Below are 18,804 nucleotides of genomic sequence, written 5' to 3'. Positions count from 1 at the left end.
GACATGACTAACATAAATTTCTTCATTAACTAAGCAAGATCAGTTTTTACATGTGTGTGTGCATGTGCACATGTGTCTGTTACATCAATTAAAAAGAAATGCAAAAAACCAACAGTTGCATTTATGGTCTGTCATATTGACAAATATTAGCAATATTACGCCAATCTGTCTGTACAGTACAAGATGGTAACTTTCATTCTCTTCTGATAGAAATATTGTTGGAAATTTTGGAAATAAATTAAGCAAGCTATGTAAAGATACTTATATCAAATGATATCCTTCTAGAAAACTATTCTAAACACGGAGTAATGTCGGCTAGACTTCTACAGTGAAGAGCACCATAAATCTACTTCTCCAGAAAAATAACAGAAATGCTGGCAAAAATTGTTCAAAATCAGTATTTTCGGGACTCTAGAAATTAAACAAAGGCTTTCGACAATCTGAGGAATGTTTCCCTTAGAAAAGTGCTGTACTCGGAGCAGCAGGGTCTGTGGCACTGCAACGATGTCTACTCCCATCTCCATGTGTGTATCTCTCCGCACCCTTGAAAACCAGCAGCCTTTCACTGCACGCTTTGGAAGAGGCCGACTCATATTGAAATCCTTCAAAAACTCCCACCCCAGAGTATCATCACTTCTTGAATCTGTCTCAGGGCTTCTGGAAAAACCCACTCCCCAAATGTTTCCATTTTTTAATTTGTCTGGAATTCCACAGGAAAAGTCTTATCTTCAGAGTTTGTCAAAAAATAATCAGGGGCAGGTGCCTGGCTGGCTCCGTGGGTGGAGTGTGAAACTCTTGATCTCGGGGTTGTGAGTGGGAGCCACTTTTTAAGAGAGTACTTAAAAATAAGATCTTAAAAAAAAAAAAAATCAGTGGCAAGTATTTCCATCATGAAGCTGTGATGTGATACCAGTTGGTGAAAACAAGATCCTGGCCAAAAACAGCTGGAGAATTACATGTGCATCAGGGATTCTGAAAAGCTCTAACACATGAGAATTTAAAAGGCTGAGCAAAAGGAACACATATGCAGAGCTGTGCACATGATCAAGAAAGACTTGAGAGAGTACCAAGGTCCCACACCTGGTTGTCTTAAAGTCCTGCGCAAGCAGGATGTGAAGGTTTAAGGAAGATTTGCAAACGCCCCGAATGCTGCAGGCGTACCCCAACACACACAGAGGGCTTGGCAAAGGGCAGGATACATATTGTTTCAGGCATTTAAGGAAAATTATGACCAATCATCTGACCAGTAAGCTAACTGAACCCTGACTTAAGTGGCTGCACACTTTAGGAAATGCAGAAACTCCAGGAAAGTCAGTAAACAACAAAAAACAAAAAGCCGCAGCAACACCACCAACAAACTCTAAGTAAGGAAAATCTCATTTCCAGAGCTGCCACGTTGGATTATCGAAAATGTATGGTTTTGGCACAAAGTTATGATGCATCCAAAGAACAAAATGCATATATGCAGAGAAAAACAAAGGGCATAGAAACTACCCCTGAGGGGGGGTGCAGATGTTGGACTTGCTAGACAAAGACATTAATATAGTGATTTTAAATATGCTCCAAGAAATAAGGAAAACTGAGCCTAAAGAACTAAAGGACTATATCACAATGATGTCCCACCAGATACAGAATTTCAAAAGAAGAGAAATTATGGTCGAAAATAAATAGAATGAAGCAGTGTTAAGACACTTAAAAATTTAAATAGAAAAATGTTTGCTACAGCAGCATTGCTTATAATTAAGAGAAAATAATGTAGATGACATTAAGAAAACCAAGCAGTTTACTTTCCTTGCCTGGGTGACAAGAATGGAGTCAAATAATTTGAAGTTTAATCATTCAGTGAACTTATGCTTGACATTCAGAGCTGAGATAAGGGCTGTGTGCACACATCTCTGTGCAGAGTTAAACAATGTGAATGTGAATTTTGAAAGCATATAATTTGTTGATCAAGAGGTTATAAGGGCCATTCACACACATTACCTGAATTTCATTAGTCACCTCTGCATAAAAAGCTTTCTTTGTTAAGGATAAGAAAACAATAACTACAGTTACTGCAAAATTATTTAAATACCCTCGAGTCAGAGGAGAAATAAAAGAACATGTGAAATGTGTATGTTTTCTCTACCCTGAAAACTCCACGTTTCCATCTTAATCTCATCTCTCCTTGCATTCTTAATCAAAGGGAGCTAAAAGAAACTATTTGCTACTTTCACAATCTGCCTGGAAATCTGATTAGCCGGGTCCTCAAATTTATTAAATATCCTGGTGTCCATGTTACCCTAGAAGATAATATCATTAATTTAGTGCCAGTATAGAACTCCATCCTCTTTCCTCTCGCCTTTTATAGCAACTCATCACTGCTTTTTTCGCCTTCACCAACAGTCTCATCTTAAGTGCCCTCTATTTAAATGCCTGATCCCAAAGTCAAGGCCATGTGTTTTGTTGCAACAGTGGTTCATTTTTGTTAGCTCGTTCTTTCTTTCTTTCTTTCTGCCTTTTTTTAAGATTTTACTTATTCATTTGACAGACAGAGATCACAAGTAGGCAGAGAGGGAGGCAGAGAGAGAGGGGGAAGCAGGCTCCCCACCAAGCAGAAAGCCCGAGGCGGAGTTGGATCCCAGGACCCTGATATCATGACCTGAGCCGAAGGCAGAGACTCTAACCCACTGAGCCACACCGCCGCCCCTTGTTAGCTATTTCTATTTCAGTTAATGATTCCTCTATAACAAACCAACATCAAAATTAGTGGCTTAACGAAACAATGATCTTACTTCTCAGAAATCATCCATCTATGCTAGGCTCAGTAGGTGGTTCTTTTCTACTTCTTGCTGGTGGTTATGAGAGTAGCTATGTTTAGCTGGCAAGTCTTCTGCAACCACCGTTCATCTGGGACAGTGAGACAGCTGGATTTCCCTCTTATTCCAAGTAGTCTGAAGCATCTCTTTCTCAATATGGTCTCTCCACCTGGTCTTTCTATTTGGAAGCTCCAACAGAATAGTTAACTTTGTACTAGAGGATCAAAGAAGCTGCTTAGCCTTCCTAAGGCTTCAGCCCAGAACTGACACACTGTAGAATCTGGTACATTCAGTTGGCTAAACCAAGTCACCAGCCCATCACAGATTCTAGGGAAAAGGTTATACAGGGGTATGAATGCTGAGTATCTGCGGTTCATTGAGGGTAAGCAAATGAACTAAAACAAATGTATAATCAGTATAACCAAAGGTGTATCATAAGTCCCCCCAAAATTGTTACAACACTCAAAAATACTCAAAAATGCATTTTTTATTTTGGTTATTATGGGACTTGGGAGAAAATTAGGAATAAGAATGGGATAAAAGATTACCTACCACAATTAATCTCCCACTGAAATGTTATTGCTTTATAATACAAAAATCTTTACTATACTAAATAATAAATAGAAATTTTTAAATAATATAAATAAGAATAATAAGTAATAGAAATTTCTAAATCAGTCTCTATAATAAGCACCTTTAGCTTGCTGTTACTCCCACAGTATAATTAATTTTAGTTAGTGATAATTTTAATGATTTTTATTTCTGTTGTTTTACTGGTCTGATGTGAACAGTTGTTAACTAAAATAAAGAGAAGAAAATGAATTAGATTTTTATTGGGTAAGTAGGAATGAAACCTTTATGTATAAGTCAACAAAGGAATAATCAAGTCATGTATTTTACCTCCAAAATGTTAGTTGAAACAAATGAAATCAAAACAACTGTGGGTCCTATAAATAAATACATTAATGGCTTGCCTCTGAGTCAACAGGAACATTAAAGATGAATGGTAACACCTGATTATGCATTTCTGAAATAGAAAGAGCCATCTCATGTCCTGTTGGGTAAAACAGTGCATTACTCCAATTTTCACAAATATTTTCTTTAGAGGATTCATACTGTGTTTACAATGATTTCATAATTTTCTAGCTCAATTGCATGCTGTGACTTAAATATAAGTGTGGACTAATGGAAAAAAAGAATGAAGGGGAAAAATCCCACGACATTACAACTAAAACCAGAAATAAATAGATGAAAAATTCCACATTAAATTTCCAGTTATCCACTTTTGTTTTATTTTATGTAACAAAATATTTATTCTGACTGTAAATGGATGGTCAGAGCTAAATATATTGAAGATACCTATTAATACTGTTTCAGACAATAATAATTCCCAAGAATATGGCAATATAAAGAAAACAATTTTACCACCTATCTACGGAATATGTCCTGGAATGTATTTTATTTATGGGAATATTACATAAAGCAATTAATTAATATTCATTTCAATGTATAGGTGGGTTTATCTGAAAAACACAAACAAAACACTTAACAAAAAATTCAAATGTTTTTGTAAGAGAAAATATTCATTTGACAAATTTATGTATTTTTATAGTAAAAGTAAGATTTTGCAGTATGTGCCACATTTAAGAGAGAATAACAAGAATACTAAGTAATAAAATACACATGTCTTTCTTTGGGGAGGGATCAGGAAGTTCCAATTGATAAAATGCAAGGTTGCTTATAATGATGAATTTTAATAACATCTACATATGGAGAAGATTAAAGTAAAAGAGAGAGCAAGGCAGTGATGGTTTAAAGAGATTTGCTATTGATGACTGCATACTGGGCATCTTATGGGTCTTTTGAATAGTGGAAGTATACTTTATTCCATGAAATTTTAAGCTTCTCATAAGAAAACAATAAAATCATCTTTAATCTTTCCTAACTGCAGATACTACATTCCCAGTATGATTTCTATTGTATTTCTATTGATATGCTTGATAAGCATATCAGATTATAGCTATAAGACCATACCAATACCTATAAGACCATACCAATACCACAATGCCAATAATTGGAAGGACTTAATATATAGGATAAATATGTTCTCTCATAGCTTTTTCTCCAATTTTCTAGTTAGTGTTGAGAATGAATGTCTTTAGATCCCATTAGTAGTAGATACCTATTCTAAACAAACCATTCTTCATGTTGTCTTTCTGGGAAATAAATGTCCAGAATATAAAGTGATGTAAATTAACACATTTTTTGGTCTGATTCTGGCCTTAGAATTTCATACATTCACCTGGGACATACTACATCCCAGAATAATTATATTTACCAGCTATATTCAGAATAAGAATCAAGCCAAAGAGAAAGTATCTCTCTTGACTTAAAGAGTCTCATCCTTAGCAATCAGCCTAGGACTTTCTAGAGATTACTGTGGATAAGAAGAAATCTGAGGGATGAAGGAAAGAGTAACAGAATAGTGGTGAACACTTGAGCAAATCTGATTAGGAAGCACAGGAAGTGGTCATAGCCCAATCATAATCAACTCAACTTTCAAAATAATCAAGCCACTTCAGAGATAATGCATAGTAAGAAATCCACCCAGTAGCACATTGGACCAATCCAATACTCAGAAAGGAATCCCCGAAACTGAGATGTTCTCAGAGAACATGTCAGCCCACCTCATACAAACATCCTTATCTAAAATAATATAATTTCATTAGTTACCTCTTCTAAGCATCCACATAGTTAAATGAGAATATTCATTCATTTGAAAAAAAATATTTATCAATATTCTGGTTTTCAAAATAATATTGACCATTTATCCTATGCAAATTATTGGAATAAATCCTCTGATCTACAAGATAGGGTCCTTTTTAAAACAGGACCATTAAGATATGGCTGATGTAAAACAAACTGAACATAATTAAAGTATATACTAAATATTCTGAAGGTATGATGTATATAGACACCCAGGAAACAATCACAAGTTTGATAATGATGAACATACCCATTGTCTCCAGAAATTTCCTCTTGTCCCTCTCTGCCCTCATCCTCCAGTAACCACTGATCTGCTTTGTCACTATTAATTTGTTTCCATCTTGTAGAATTTTATATAAGTGGAATCATATAATATTATTCTTTTTTACTGGCTTCTTTCACTCACAATAATTATTCTGAGATTCATCCATGTTATAGTATGTATCAATAGTTCATTTCTTATTACCAAGTAGTAGTCCATTGTATGCATATCCTGAAGTTTGTTTTTCTATTCACCTGCTGACGGACTTTTGCATTGTTCCCAGTTTTAGGCTATTACAAATAAAGCTTCTATAAGCATTTGTTTACACACACACACACACACACACACACAATAAGGTCCTTGTGTTTTCACACAGTATTGCTTAACAAGGGATAATCATTTGTTTATTATGTGTAGTATGCATACAAATAAGGCAAAGGATGGTCCATTTATTGATCACCTACTGTGTGCCTCAAAATTATTTAAATATTTTATTTTTGTCACTTGATTGAGTTGCCAGGAAACTGGAGGAAGGGAGAGAAAACTCATGTTTCACATTAAACTCATCTTCCTTCTTTTCTTTAACCACCATTTGTAAATAGATAACAATATTGCATGAGTATATATTTCAGGAATAATCTTCTCTAGGAAATAAAACTTATATCCCCAAAGGCTGGGAAGTCTCATTGGAGGTCATGTCTAAATGGTACATGGTAAAATCATTTCATTCCCAACCTATGAGTGTTCAGCATGCAGTAAAAATATCTACCTTGAAACAAACAGTCCACCAAGAAGGTTACTATATGTTGCTTTTATTATGTAATAATTTCTGTACAGAGCTGTAGTACCTACAATATTTATTATATATATATATATTAGAGTTATAATGATAATGATAATGTTACCTAATTTGTTGTGTGATTAATATATCCATCCCTTAAGTAAATGATTTTATATGTTTTATTTCATCTTCACAGCAAACCTAAGATATTAGCACCATTATTTTCAAATTTTTCCCAGATAGGAAACTGAGGTTTATAGGTAAGTAATAAATCCAAATCACATAAGTGATCAAAACTGAATCTGTGGGATAACAGATTTCAAGATTATATCTATTACATAAGCTAATTCCTTATGCTTCCAGGGGGGAAAAATAAGTTTTCAATAAAAATTCCCTTAAATAATCTAACTCAGACAAATAAAAATACATCAGGGATTACCAATATTTATTTGTGATAGGTAAAGTACACACTTCTGTAATTAGTACTCAGAGAAAGGCAGGGGGGCTGAGCTACCCATTGTAGGTCACAGACATATATAATCCACTAAAGAATGAGAGCAAGAAGGAGAACTGAAAGTAAATTCACAGGCAATTGGACCATACACTGAAACCAGGCAGCAAGTATCTGCTATCATTGAAGACACAGGAGAGTTGAAAGAGAAGCTTTGTTAGTTAGACTCAGATGAAGTGTCAGCAGGGAAGATAACTAAAGGGAACCTCAAAGGCACTAAGACTTTGCAGCAAGTCCCTGGCATCAAACCTTTCTACCACTGCAGAAATAAAGGAGACCTGAGAGCGACATCTCTGAGTTCTGTTGATGGCTAATGAGGAAACTAGTCAAATCCTCTAGTCACTCAGGTCTCAACTGCTGCTAGAGAAAAGGTGTAACTCTGCATCAAATAATGTGAATATTGTTGTGAACTGAATGTAAATGAAACAAAATAATACCGAAACCAGTCCACTACAGACTTGTTTGACTCAGGTGTTCCAACCAAACACCTGGCAAAAAAGTCATTCCCTTCTCCATACTTAAATATTATTTACAGTAGAATTGTGTACATATTGCTTAATATTCAATAAAAAATCATAGATATGTTAAAAAGAGACAAGAATGTATGATTTATCATCAAGAGAGGAAATAATCAATAGAATCAGACAAAGAGAGTACTCCAATGCTATAATTTTCAGAAAGGGACCATAAAATATGATAAATGTGTCATTTAATTTATTTTTGTCTAAAATAAACATGTTAAAGGACTGAGAGGAAATGGTGAACAAGAAATATGAACAACAAGAACCAGCTGGGAATTTCTGAAAAGGTATGAAACCAAATGTAAATTCTAGAAATGAAATCTATGATATTGGAGATGAATAATTCAACTTAACAGACTGTATACAGCATGGGAAAATTCATTTACCTTGAAACCAGACCAAGAAAAACTATAAAAACAGAAACCAAAAAGGATAGTGTGAAGAAGAAAATGGAACAGAGCATTCTGAAGTTGGTGGGATAATATCAAATGGTATAACATATGTGAGATGGGAGTTTAAGAAGGAGAGGACAGATGTAATAGTGCAGAAATAACATTTGAAGAAAGAAGGGCCAAGATTTTCCATATGAATGAAAAACATAAACCCACAAATCCAAGCAACGCAGCATATTCCAAAAAGAGTAAACAGAAAGAAAAACTTAGGAATATCAAAGTAAAACCAAAAAAAAAAAAAAAAAAAAAAAACAAAGCAAGAAAAGAAACACAGGGGCGCCTGGGTGGCTCAGTGGGTTAAGCCGCTGCCTTCGGCTCAGGTCATGATCTCAAGGTCCTGGGATCGAGTCCCGCATCGGGCTCTCTGCTCAGCAGGGAGCCTGCTTCCCTCTCTCTCTGCCTACCTCTCCATCTACTTGTGATTTCTCTCTGTCAAATAAATAAATAAAATCTTTAAAAAAAAAAAAAAAAAGAAAGAAAAGAAACACATCTTGAGAGCATTCAGATAAAGATGTGTAGCATTCAGGTAACAATAATGCAATAGATGGTTGACTTCTCATAAGACACAATGAAGACCAGAAGGCAAAGAAGTGACACCTTTAGTGTGCTGAAAGAAGAAAATTACCAACTTAAAAATCTACTCAAGGAAAAAAAAAAAAAGTGTAAAAATGTTTCAGAAAGACAAATAGTATAAAAATTTATTCCCAGGAGTTCAGTATTAAAAAAGTTATTAAAAAAAAATACTGTTGCAACAATTACATTTTTCATGAAGCTCTCCACACACACACACACACACACACACACAAAGTTTATGAGGCTTATAGTAGACTAAAAAGTTAGCAAGATGGAAAAAAAAAATTGCAAGTAAGATGATAAATAAAAAGACATTAAAGGAAAAAAAAAAAAAGCAATTTAAGCAAAAAATAAAGCCATGAAAGGATCAAGAGCCACAATGAGAAGCCGAACATAAAAATGGAAATCTTAAATCTAAACATATAAATAATTGCATTAAACCTAAAATTAAATATAAAATGGCTAAACATATGACTAAATATGAGATGGTCAGACTGGGTTAAAAATATAAAGACTTAACTGTGTTTAAAATGAATATAATTGGAGCGCCTGGGTGGCTCAGTGGGTTAAAGCCTCTGCCTTCAGCTCAGGTCATGATCCCAGGGTCCTGGGATCGAGCCCCGCATTGGGCTCTCTGCACAGCGGGAAGCCTGCTTCCTCCTCTCTCTCTCTGCCTGCCTCTCTGCCTACTTGTGATCTCTGTCTGTCAAATAAATAAACAAAATCTTTAAAAAAAATGAATATAATTTAAGAATAAAGACACAGGCTTCTATTTCTGACCAAGATGGAGTAATAGGGACTACCAGACTTACGTCCCTTGGCAAAGGCAATAGCACCAACAACAAAATTGGCAAAAAATACAAAACAATGGCTATCAAGACACTAAATATCAGTCAACCAAGGACAGTGCTTCCTGAAACAAAGGAAACAGATGTGATAAACCCTACCATTGCCTTAAGCTATCGCCTTTAAATAGTTCCCAGGCCTAAGGAAGGGGGACCTAGAAGTGCCTAGCATACTCTCTTAATCAAGGAGACAGAGATTTGAAGCCAGGGAGACCAAGTCAGCTACAACGTGTAGGCCGGACTAACAGAGCAAAGTGCCCAAGAAAAGAATCCTGAACATCTGCAGAGGATCCTCATCAACTATGTAGCAGCAGCAACTGGTCACGTATGACAGGAAACTATCCAAAAACTAGGGGGAAAGAATCAACCAAATAAATAGAAGCAAAAATGCTCTACACTCGGAGGCTCTAATAACCTCATAATTCAGGGGGCATAAGGTGGAGTATTCAAGAAGGTCTTGCCTCAAAAGTGGAGGATATTTAAACCTAGACTAAAAAGGGTTCCCACCATTTTTAATAATCTCAAAAGCAAAACATAAAGGTATCAAATTGTCTTCACCTAATTTAGCATCATTCCAGAGTAGTGGGGGGAAAGCTCACAAATATTTATAGAAGTACAAAATTACCGATCCCTCTATGGGATACAATTCATAGTGTATGGCTTCCAATGAAAAAAAGCAGAGTACAACCAACCACGAGAAAAATCACTCGTATTGACAGAGAACTGAAATAGGATGTTAGGATTAACAGATATAAAAACAGCTATTGAACTGGATTCCAGGTGTTCGAAAAGTTAAGTGGAGTCATAGAAACTATTAAAATATTAAGACTAAACTTTTAGAAATGGAAAGTAAAATGTCTGAGATGAAAATTTAAGTGGATAATATGATGGCAGATCAGTCATCATAAGAAAAGATGAGTGAATCTGAAGATGTGGCAATAGAATTTATTCAAATAAAATGAACAAAGTAAAAATTTTAAAAGTCAGGCAATTCTAAGGGCAACTGAAATCCTGAAAGGAACGGAACAAAAATATTTGCAGAAATAAATGCCCCAAATTTTTCAAATCTGATAAAAAAAAACTACAAATACATAGATTCAATGAGCTCAAAATTCTCCATACACTTATGACTCCACAATCAAAGGAACAGACATATCTAACATATTCCAAAGAAGCCTTGGGTCCCTTTGTTGTCATTGTTGATATTTGTGTGTCATAAAAATATCTACCTTGAGATCATGTCTAAACTCATCAAACTGTACACATTAAATACATGCATTACTTTATCAATTACACCTATGTAAAGATGTTAAAACACACACACACACACACACACACACACACACACACACACAGGCACGAAAATATGTAGAACACTACACCAAAGTATGTAATGTCCATATTGCTCAAAACCAGGGACAGAGAGAAGATCTTAAAAGCAGCCAGAGGTAAAAGTCATAGTATACAGACAGGAAAAAAGTAAGGGCAACAGCAGATTTCTGGTCTAAAGAATGCAAGCAATGACAGTAGACAAAAGATATTTATAAATATCTGAAAGAATCACAACAAACTGTCGACCTAATATTCTAAATAGAGAAAAAAAAAAGTTTAAAAAATGGATATGAGCGGGGCCTGCATAGCTCAGTTGGTTAAGCATCTGCCTTTGGCTCAGGTCATGATCTCCAGATCCAACCCAGGTCCATGTCAGGCTCCCTGCTCATTGGGAAACCTGCTTCTCCCTCTCCCTCTGCTCCTCCCCTCACTGGTACCTGCCCTCTCTCTCTCTAATAAATGAAATCTTTTAGAAAATGAATATGAAATTTTCAAACATACATAAAAAGAAAAAAATGCATTACTAGCATAGCCACAGCACAAGAAAGTTTAAAGTAGGTTTTGCCTATTGAAGGAAAGTAACATCTTTTGGAAATATGGATCTATACCTAAGAATGAAGAACATCAGAAATGGTAGTTACGTGAGGAAATGCAGCAGAGGTTATTACTTAAAATTATAGTAAAGGTAATTGAATTTTTATTTATTTATTTTTAAAGATTTTCTCTATTTATTTATTTGCACTGGGGGCAGAGGGAAAAGGAGAAGCAGGCTCCCCACCAAGCAGGGAGTACAGAACCCTGAGATCCCTCCCACCCCACTCATGTACTACCACTTTCTCTCTGTCTCAAATAAACAAATAAAATCTCAAAAAAAAAAAAATTAAGAAACTACATCAGTTTATTTCAGCAGAGAGAATTTAATATAAAGAATTATTAAGGGGCACCTGGGTGGCTCAGTGGGTTAAAGCCTCTTCAGCTCAGGTCATGATCCCAGGGTCCTGGGATCGAGCCCCGCATCGGGCTCTCTGCTCAGTGAGGAGCCTGCTTCCTCCTCTCTCTCTGCCTGCCTCTCTGCCTACTTGTGATCTCTGTCTGTCAAATAAATAAATGAAATCTTTAAGAAAAAAAAAAAGAATTATTAACTAAAAAAAGGCAAAAAGAGAACAGTAACGTATTTCAGTGGGCACCTGAAGAAGCAGATTTCTAGTGTAAGCACAAGGGAGCCAAAGTGGGAAGGGTCCCATGGAGCAGAAACTCATAATTCAGAAAAACTGCTAATGTTTCAGATATTTGTGATGCCTTCTTCTGAGCAGGAAAAATAAGTCCCACAGACAAGAGCCAAGATAAATGAAGAAGTGATACCTGGTTTAGTGTTCATTAATTCTGAGGGAGTACAATAAGGCTGGTTCTGAAAGGACCAGAAAAATGCAAATAAATCAGCTGTTGTTACTAGAACTAACCGCTGCTGCTGGAGAGAAGCAGCACTGCTGGCATGTTGGTGACAAGAAGAGTTTATTACTTTCCATTGCTGATGTAACACATTATTACAACATTACTGGCTTTGAACATCACAAGAGAATTATATTGCAGTTCTGGAAGTCAGAAATCTGATATGGGTCTTCCTGTCAACAATCAAGGTGTTAGCACAGCTGCGTTCTTCCTGGAAGATCTATGTGAAAATCCACCTCCTTTCCATTACCAGTTTCTAGAGGCCACCTGCACTCCATGGATTGTGTCACTTTCCTCCATCACCAAAGCCCATCAGCCATGCTCCTCTGGTCACATCTCCCCTCTCCCTTGGCTTGCATTGTGACATCTTTGCTGACTCTGACTTTCCTGTCTCTACATTTGAGGACACCTGTGATGGTATTGAGTTCATGAGGATAATTCAGGTAATTTTCCCATCTCAAAACCCTTAACGAAAACACACCTGCAAAGTCTTTTTTTTTTTTTTTTTTTTTTTGCAAAGGACGGTAATATGTTCACAGGATTCAAGAATTAGGATATGGGCATCATTTGGGAGAGCAGCTCTTATTCTGTGCCCCACAGATACAAAGCTGACAAAAGGACTAGCCAATAGAAAGGAATGGGAAGCCCACAAGAAGTAAACAAAACCCTGCAAGTCCTTTCCTTCTCCAGCCTGCCAATCTCACGGTGCAACCCCTACCTGTCAAGCACCAGACACAGGAACTCTTTGACAAAGAAGAAATGGTGTTTATAGATTCCCAGTCCTACAATCATTGCTAAGCAGGCAATAAAAGAATAGGTTTAAAGCTAAGAAACAATGGCTTAATAAATACCATAGCTTGGCATTGCTAGGCAAAAGGATATAAAACACAGAAACACACCCACATACACGTGCACACACAATGCCTTCAAAAATTTCAATTTTATCAAAGTTAGGAAAATACTAAAAACAAATGCATAATTCCAGTAAATTCCAGTAAAAACTAGAATTAGATAAATGATACAATACAGCACATAATAAAATGTAAGGAGAGCAGAGAAAAAAGAAAAACTGATGCAAAACAATGGAAAAAGCACATACTGTGGAAGAGGCAGTATTGTTTTTCTCTGGTCTTCTACCAAGAATAGGTATACTTAACGAAGTAAGTCAGGTGAATAGGAATATTTTATGATTATTATTGTTTTTCAAGTCCTTCTTAAACACGCATTTATCCAAATATTTTATATTCTGATTTATATTGTGAATAATAGATATATGCTTTCCAAATAAATATTTTTCAGAACAGCTAGCAATGTATAATAAGCTTGATGCTCAATATAAATTTATGTGATGAATTTGAATCTTTAAAATGGTGTTAATTTTTAAAAAAAATTTTAATGATTTTACTTGTTTATTTGAGAGAGAGCATGAACAGGGGTCGGGGGGAGGAGAGGAAGAAGGACAAGGAAAGGGAGTCTGACAAGGAGTCTAGCAAGGAGTCTGACACAGGGCAGAGTCCTAGGACCCCAGGATTATGACCTGAGCAGAAGGAGGAGAGGGGAGAAGAGGAAGAAGGTGAGAGAAAGGGAGTCTGACAGGGAGTCTAGCAGGGAGTCTGACACAGGACAGGGTCCTAGGACCCCAGGATTATGACCTGAGCAGAAGGCAAACGTTTAACCAACTGAGCCACCCAGGCGCCCTTAAAACTGGCATTAATAATTTAAAGACAAAATTCAAGAAGTAGATTCCTAAGGGTGGTAATTCCTTGGGCATATAAGTATGAGAGAACAGATATTTTTATTACACTAATGGAAATGGAGTAGCTGGGTGATGGGCATTAAGGAGGGCACTTGATGTAATGAGCTGGTTATATGGGTGTTATATGCAACTGATGAATCACTAAACTCTTCTCTGAAACTAATAATACATTATATGTTAATTAATTTTAAATAAATTAAAAAATAAATACAAATAAATTGCTATGTTATCATTATAAACAAGCATAAGAAATACCAGTAGCTGATGAAAAAAACTACAGGAAATTCCATTTTCAAAATCTTACATACATTATTTTCACTTTTTCATATGGCTTATGTAATTAATGTGTATGCATTTCTGAAATTTTTACATTTCACTAAAACACAATTGCAAGTAAAATAAAGTAAAATTTTCTAAGATAAAGTTCCTTTTGTAAATCTACATAATTTGAGGATTGAAAATAATAGTAGTCTTCAGGTTGAGTCTATTTTTAGTATGTATCATGTGCATGATATTTTCATACATGTTTATTATACATGTGTCAAGCAATGTAAACAATGTATTTCATAGCAGTATTAACTTTATTTCTTTAAAACTAAATAGCTGCAAAATAATATTCAAAATACTCTCTTAACATATTAAATTTTAGTCATTTTATATTGGATTATAATTTGAAATATAACACAGAAACACACAAAACATACATGTAAATCTCCCATTTTCCCATAAATTTCCATTCTTCCATACCTTCCAATTACAAACTGCCTTCCACATTGCCAAAATTAACGCTGACTTTTTCGGGTATCAGTGTGATGAAATTGTTTTATCAAGTAAGCTTGCATCCCCAAAACGTAGTTTTAGTTTTGTCCATTTGGGTGTTTTTAATGTTAGATTTCCATAAAGGGAATCCTACCTCATGTATTCTTTCTAAGGCTAGGTTCTTTCACGGAGCAGTTTGTTTATGAGTTATTCTTGTGGGTAGCCAGAGTCCATTCATTTCCCTGATATAATGTGCTTTATTATGTGATTACAAATGAAATATTTGATAAACATATGCCATTTTTCTGCTTTGAGAAAAATGCTGTTACATTTTCTTTACATAATAGAATATTCCAAATCTTGAATATGGTATAGCACTATACCTTGGATGCTTTCATTCCTTTCCACAAATTTTCCCCACAAGTCTTACACTTCTTTTGTTGGATTTATTTCAGTCATTTGATGTTTTGAAGTTTACAGTTAAGAATAGCAAATTTTAAAATCACATATGAAAAGTTTTTTGTTACTATCTAGAAATTTTGAATGCATATGCATACACACAAAAGACACACATGCACAGATATGTTTTATATACTGACCTAATTTCTTTGCACCTGAACTAGAACAAGGATGAAAATGGAAGACACAAAACAGCCATTACTGAAAACTAATATAAAATACAGAGAAAATAGTAGGAAAAAACTCAAAGCTAAATTATTAGGACAAAGATACTAAAGCTACCATTCTTTGTTTCAGATCTGGAAGGACAGTATTTCAACTTTTAAACATTAAGAATGGGATTTGCATGAAGATTTTTGTGTATATGTATTTTAGACAGAGTTAGATGAACAAAGTTTTCTCCTTTTCCTAGTTTTCTAAGAAAATTTTACTGTGAATGGATGTTTAATTTTGTCAAAATAATTATATGATTTTTTGTATGATTTTTCTCCTTTGCTTGAAAATTGAATTCTATTGATTTTTTAAATAATAAATATTTGAATTCTTCTATTTGTTTTATGTATGAAATTCAGCAATGGAGTCAGCAAATATTTATCAACTGCCTACTACAGATAAAAGTAAAATTATAGCTAGTGTAGTGCAAAAAATATAGCACAGATACAAAAAATATGTCCTAGGATTATAAAATTTTAATGCTTATAATTTATCATTTATGTTTTGATTAATAAATCTTCATGTTTGTGAAGTATATTGAATATTAGCTTCCTAACTAGAGATGATAAAGACTAATAGCTCTGATTTTTTAGCACATGGTTTTTAATATATGAAAAATCTGATTTTTGGTGTATGAAAGTTTTCATAACTTTCTTAATGAACCGTCTTTATTATTAACAAATGTTCTTTGGATGTGGGATTTCTGATATATGGACAATATGTCATACTACTATTAAAGAAGAAAATATAATTATACAAAATAGACTCCTTAAAATACCCTAATGATTGGCTTTTTTCTTAGTTTTCATACATTTATTTCACAAACTTGTTATAAGATGAACAGAAATTTTAAAATAAAAATAGAGTTCAGGATCATAAAATAGGACTGTGTCTGATGATTCTATCAAATTTCTCAAAGGAAAAATCAAATCTGATAAGAATCGGTATCCAATAATTTAATGTAGCATTCCAAACACTTTATTGGGACTTGATATTGTTAGCGTGCAAGCTGTTGTGCTGACATTTGATTATATTTTTATACGGCTGTGAAACTAAACATGACAGGATTTACTTTCCAGTTTGTTTTTCACATCCAAGGTCATTTAAGCCTTCATGGTATACCAGAAAGAATGTTCTATGTCATGTATTACTAAATAAAATCTTATGGCATAACTAATCATTTATTTTATTAAGTGTCTTGTCACTTATTGTGTTTTGATATCATATTAGATAGTAAAAATAGACTAATGCTAGCTTATGTTTTAGGATTAATATATCCAAATATAAAAAATTTATAAAGATAAATATATAAAGATATTGGAAAATATATATGCATACATATATACAGATATGCGATTATAAATATTTCTTTATACATACATAGTATACATATGTATTCATTTTAAGTGGTAACTCCATCTCATAATATTTTATTTTACAAATAGGACAGCATAGAATTTTCCTAAAAGATATAAAGCAATTATTAATTATTCAGATTCTACCCTTGCATTTTTTATTTCTATTATTAACATTTTGACTTGCACTCAAATGGCTGTGTATTTTTAATAATCTAAAATAAAGAATAATATTTTTCCACATAAATTATGATAACAGAAAAAGGTAAATAAAATTGTTAAAAATATTGGCTAACTGAACATAATAAAAAAAATTGGTCATAAAAAATATATGTCTGTAACTTACTTGAGAAAAATCTTTGTTTACCCTAAAATTTCAAATCATAAAATTATCCAGATATTTTAATATTTGAAATTTTATTTTTAATTTTTGGCATGTACATTTACTATAAGGATTTATAGTAAAATGCTATTGTGCTTTATTAAGACTGACTTACAGAGAGAGACAAGAGAATGCATGAGTGCAGGGAGAGCCAGAGGGAGAGAATCTCAAGCAGACTTAGGGAGCCTAGACTATGCTTTATCTCACAACCCATGAGATCATGACCCGAGCCAAAACATGAGTGGGACACTTAATTGAGCTACCCAGGTATTCCTGTTATAATTATTCATATTCTGTCATCATAGTATGGTAATCTTATTTAAAATTATGCTTTTGGGGGCAAATAAAGTAGCTGTGCCTGACTTTCTAATCTTTGAGATATATTTTTGTTTTTGATTGCTTTTGTTTATGTAATATACTATCAACTGACACAGAGATGCTAGGAAGACCTCTGTCAGTCAAGTAAAATTGGCTTGTAAAAATTACTATAGCAAGGGAACACACAATCTTGGCAATCTTCGTAGTTTCTCAAACGAAGTAAGTTTAAAAAGGCTGTTTATTGGAGTTTGAGCTCTGAGCAAGACTGGTTAAGAAAAATCTTTCCAGGAGGGGGTTTAAGATTAGATAAAGTTCATATAATAATTGGGAATGGTAAGATGAGGGTTTCAATGTGAGTCTTGAGTAATCTGTTATGATAAGAAAACTGTTTGTTCAGATGTGAAAAATTTTGCCAGGATTAACCTCTTTGCACGAATTTTTTGAAATAAATAGTGAAGTTATTAGTTTGGTGTCTCACGTTCTGAGCAAGAATTTCCAGAGCCAACAGTTAAATTATGTTGACCCAGGTGGTCTCATTTTCAGTTCCAACAACCGAGTTAAAGCAGGTGTTCCCAGGCACCTGCTACTCCAACTCGGGGGGCTGGGTGGGGGGAGACACAGATTTGCCCAGTGAACTCACTTCTCTTGCAGATCTAAGAGGAGTTGATTTTTCAGTTTATGCTTATTGTTCAGTTTTTGCTCGTTGTTAGGACGGAGAAGCAACTTCCAAATTTCTTACATGAGAGACTAGAAACCAGAGTTTAGGTTAAGTTTATGTCAAACTCTGGACTGTTGGAATTTTCTAGTAACATTCCACACACACACACATAAACACACACACACACACACACACACACACACACACGCACTTGTTTTCCTAATTGAATATGACATCAGATAGTATTCATGTGATGATATGTACATATGCTCTTACACCAAGTTCTGGGAAAGGATGGTTTAGGTTCATTCATTATTTTAAAAGTCTTGCAAGTTTTGTATAGATAAATAATAACGAATCTACTGCCAATTGAATAGTAGTTATGAAATCAGCCTAACAGACAAAGGAGACAACTGAAAAAAGTTCATTATTTTGCACTTCTTTTTTTTTTTTTAAGATTTTATTTATTTATTTGAGAGTGAAAAAGAGAGAGATCACAGAGAGAGAGGGAGAAGCAGACTCACCACTGAATGAGCAGAGAGCCCAATATGTGGCTTGATTCCAGGACCCTGAGATCATGACCTGAGCCAAAGGCAGTTACTTTGGAGCCACCC

At 34.5% G+C, this 18,804-nt stretch overlaps 1 long non-coding RNA gene across 1 annotated transcript in view; it reads right to left on the bottom strand.

Annotated features, from left to right (window-relative positions):
- Positions 1 to 12,624, bottom strand: part of LOC116587723 — a 36,761-nt gene extending 24,137 nt beyond the window's left edge. The window contains exon 1 of the long non-coding RNA XR_004284607.1: positions 12,302 to 12,624. This is a non-coding gene — a long non-coding RNA (uncharacterized LOC116587723). The remainder of the gene's footprint in view (positions 1 to 12,301) is intronic.
- Between the last annotated feature and the right edge of the window lie 6,180 nt (positions 12,625 to 18,804).

This window comes from Mustela erminea, chromosome 4 (assembly GCF_009829155.1).
Source record: "Mustela erminea isolate mMusErm1 chromosome 4, mMusErm1.Pri, whole genome shotgun sequence".
NCBI classification, from domain to species: Eukaryota; Metazoa; Chordata; class Mammalia; order Carnivora; family Mustelidae; genus Mustela; species Mustela erminea.
The sequence above is the reverse complement of the archived record's forward strand: the minus strand, read 5'-3'. Positions and strand labels throughout refer to the sequence as shown.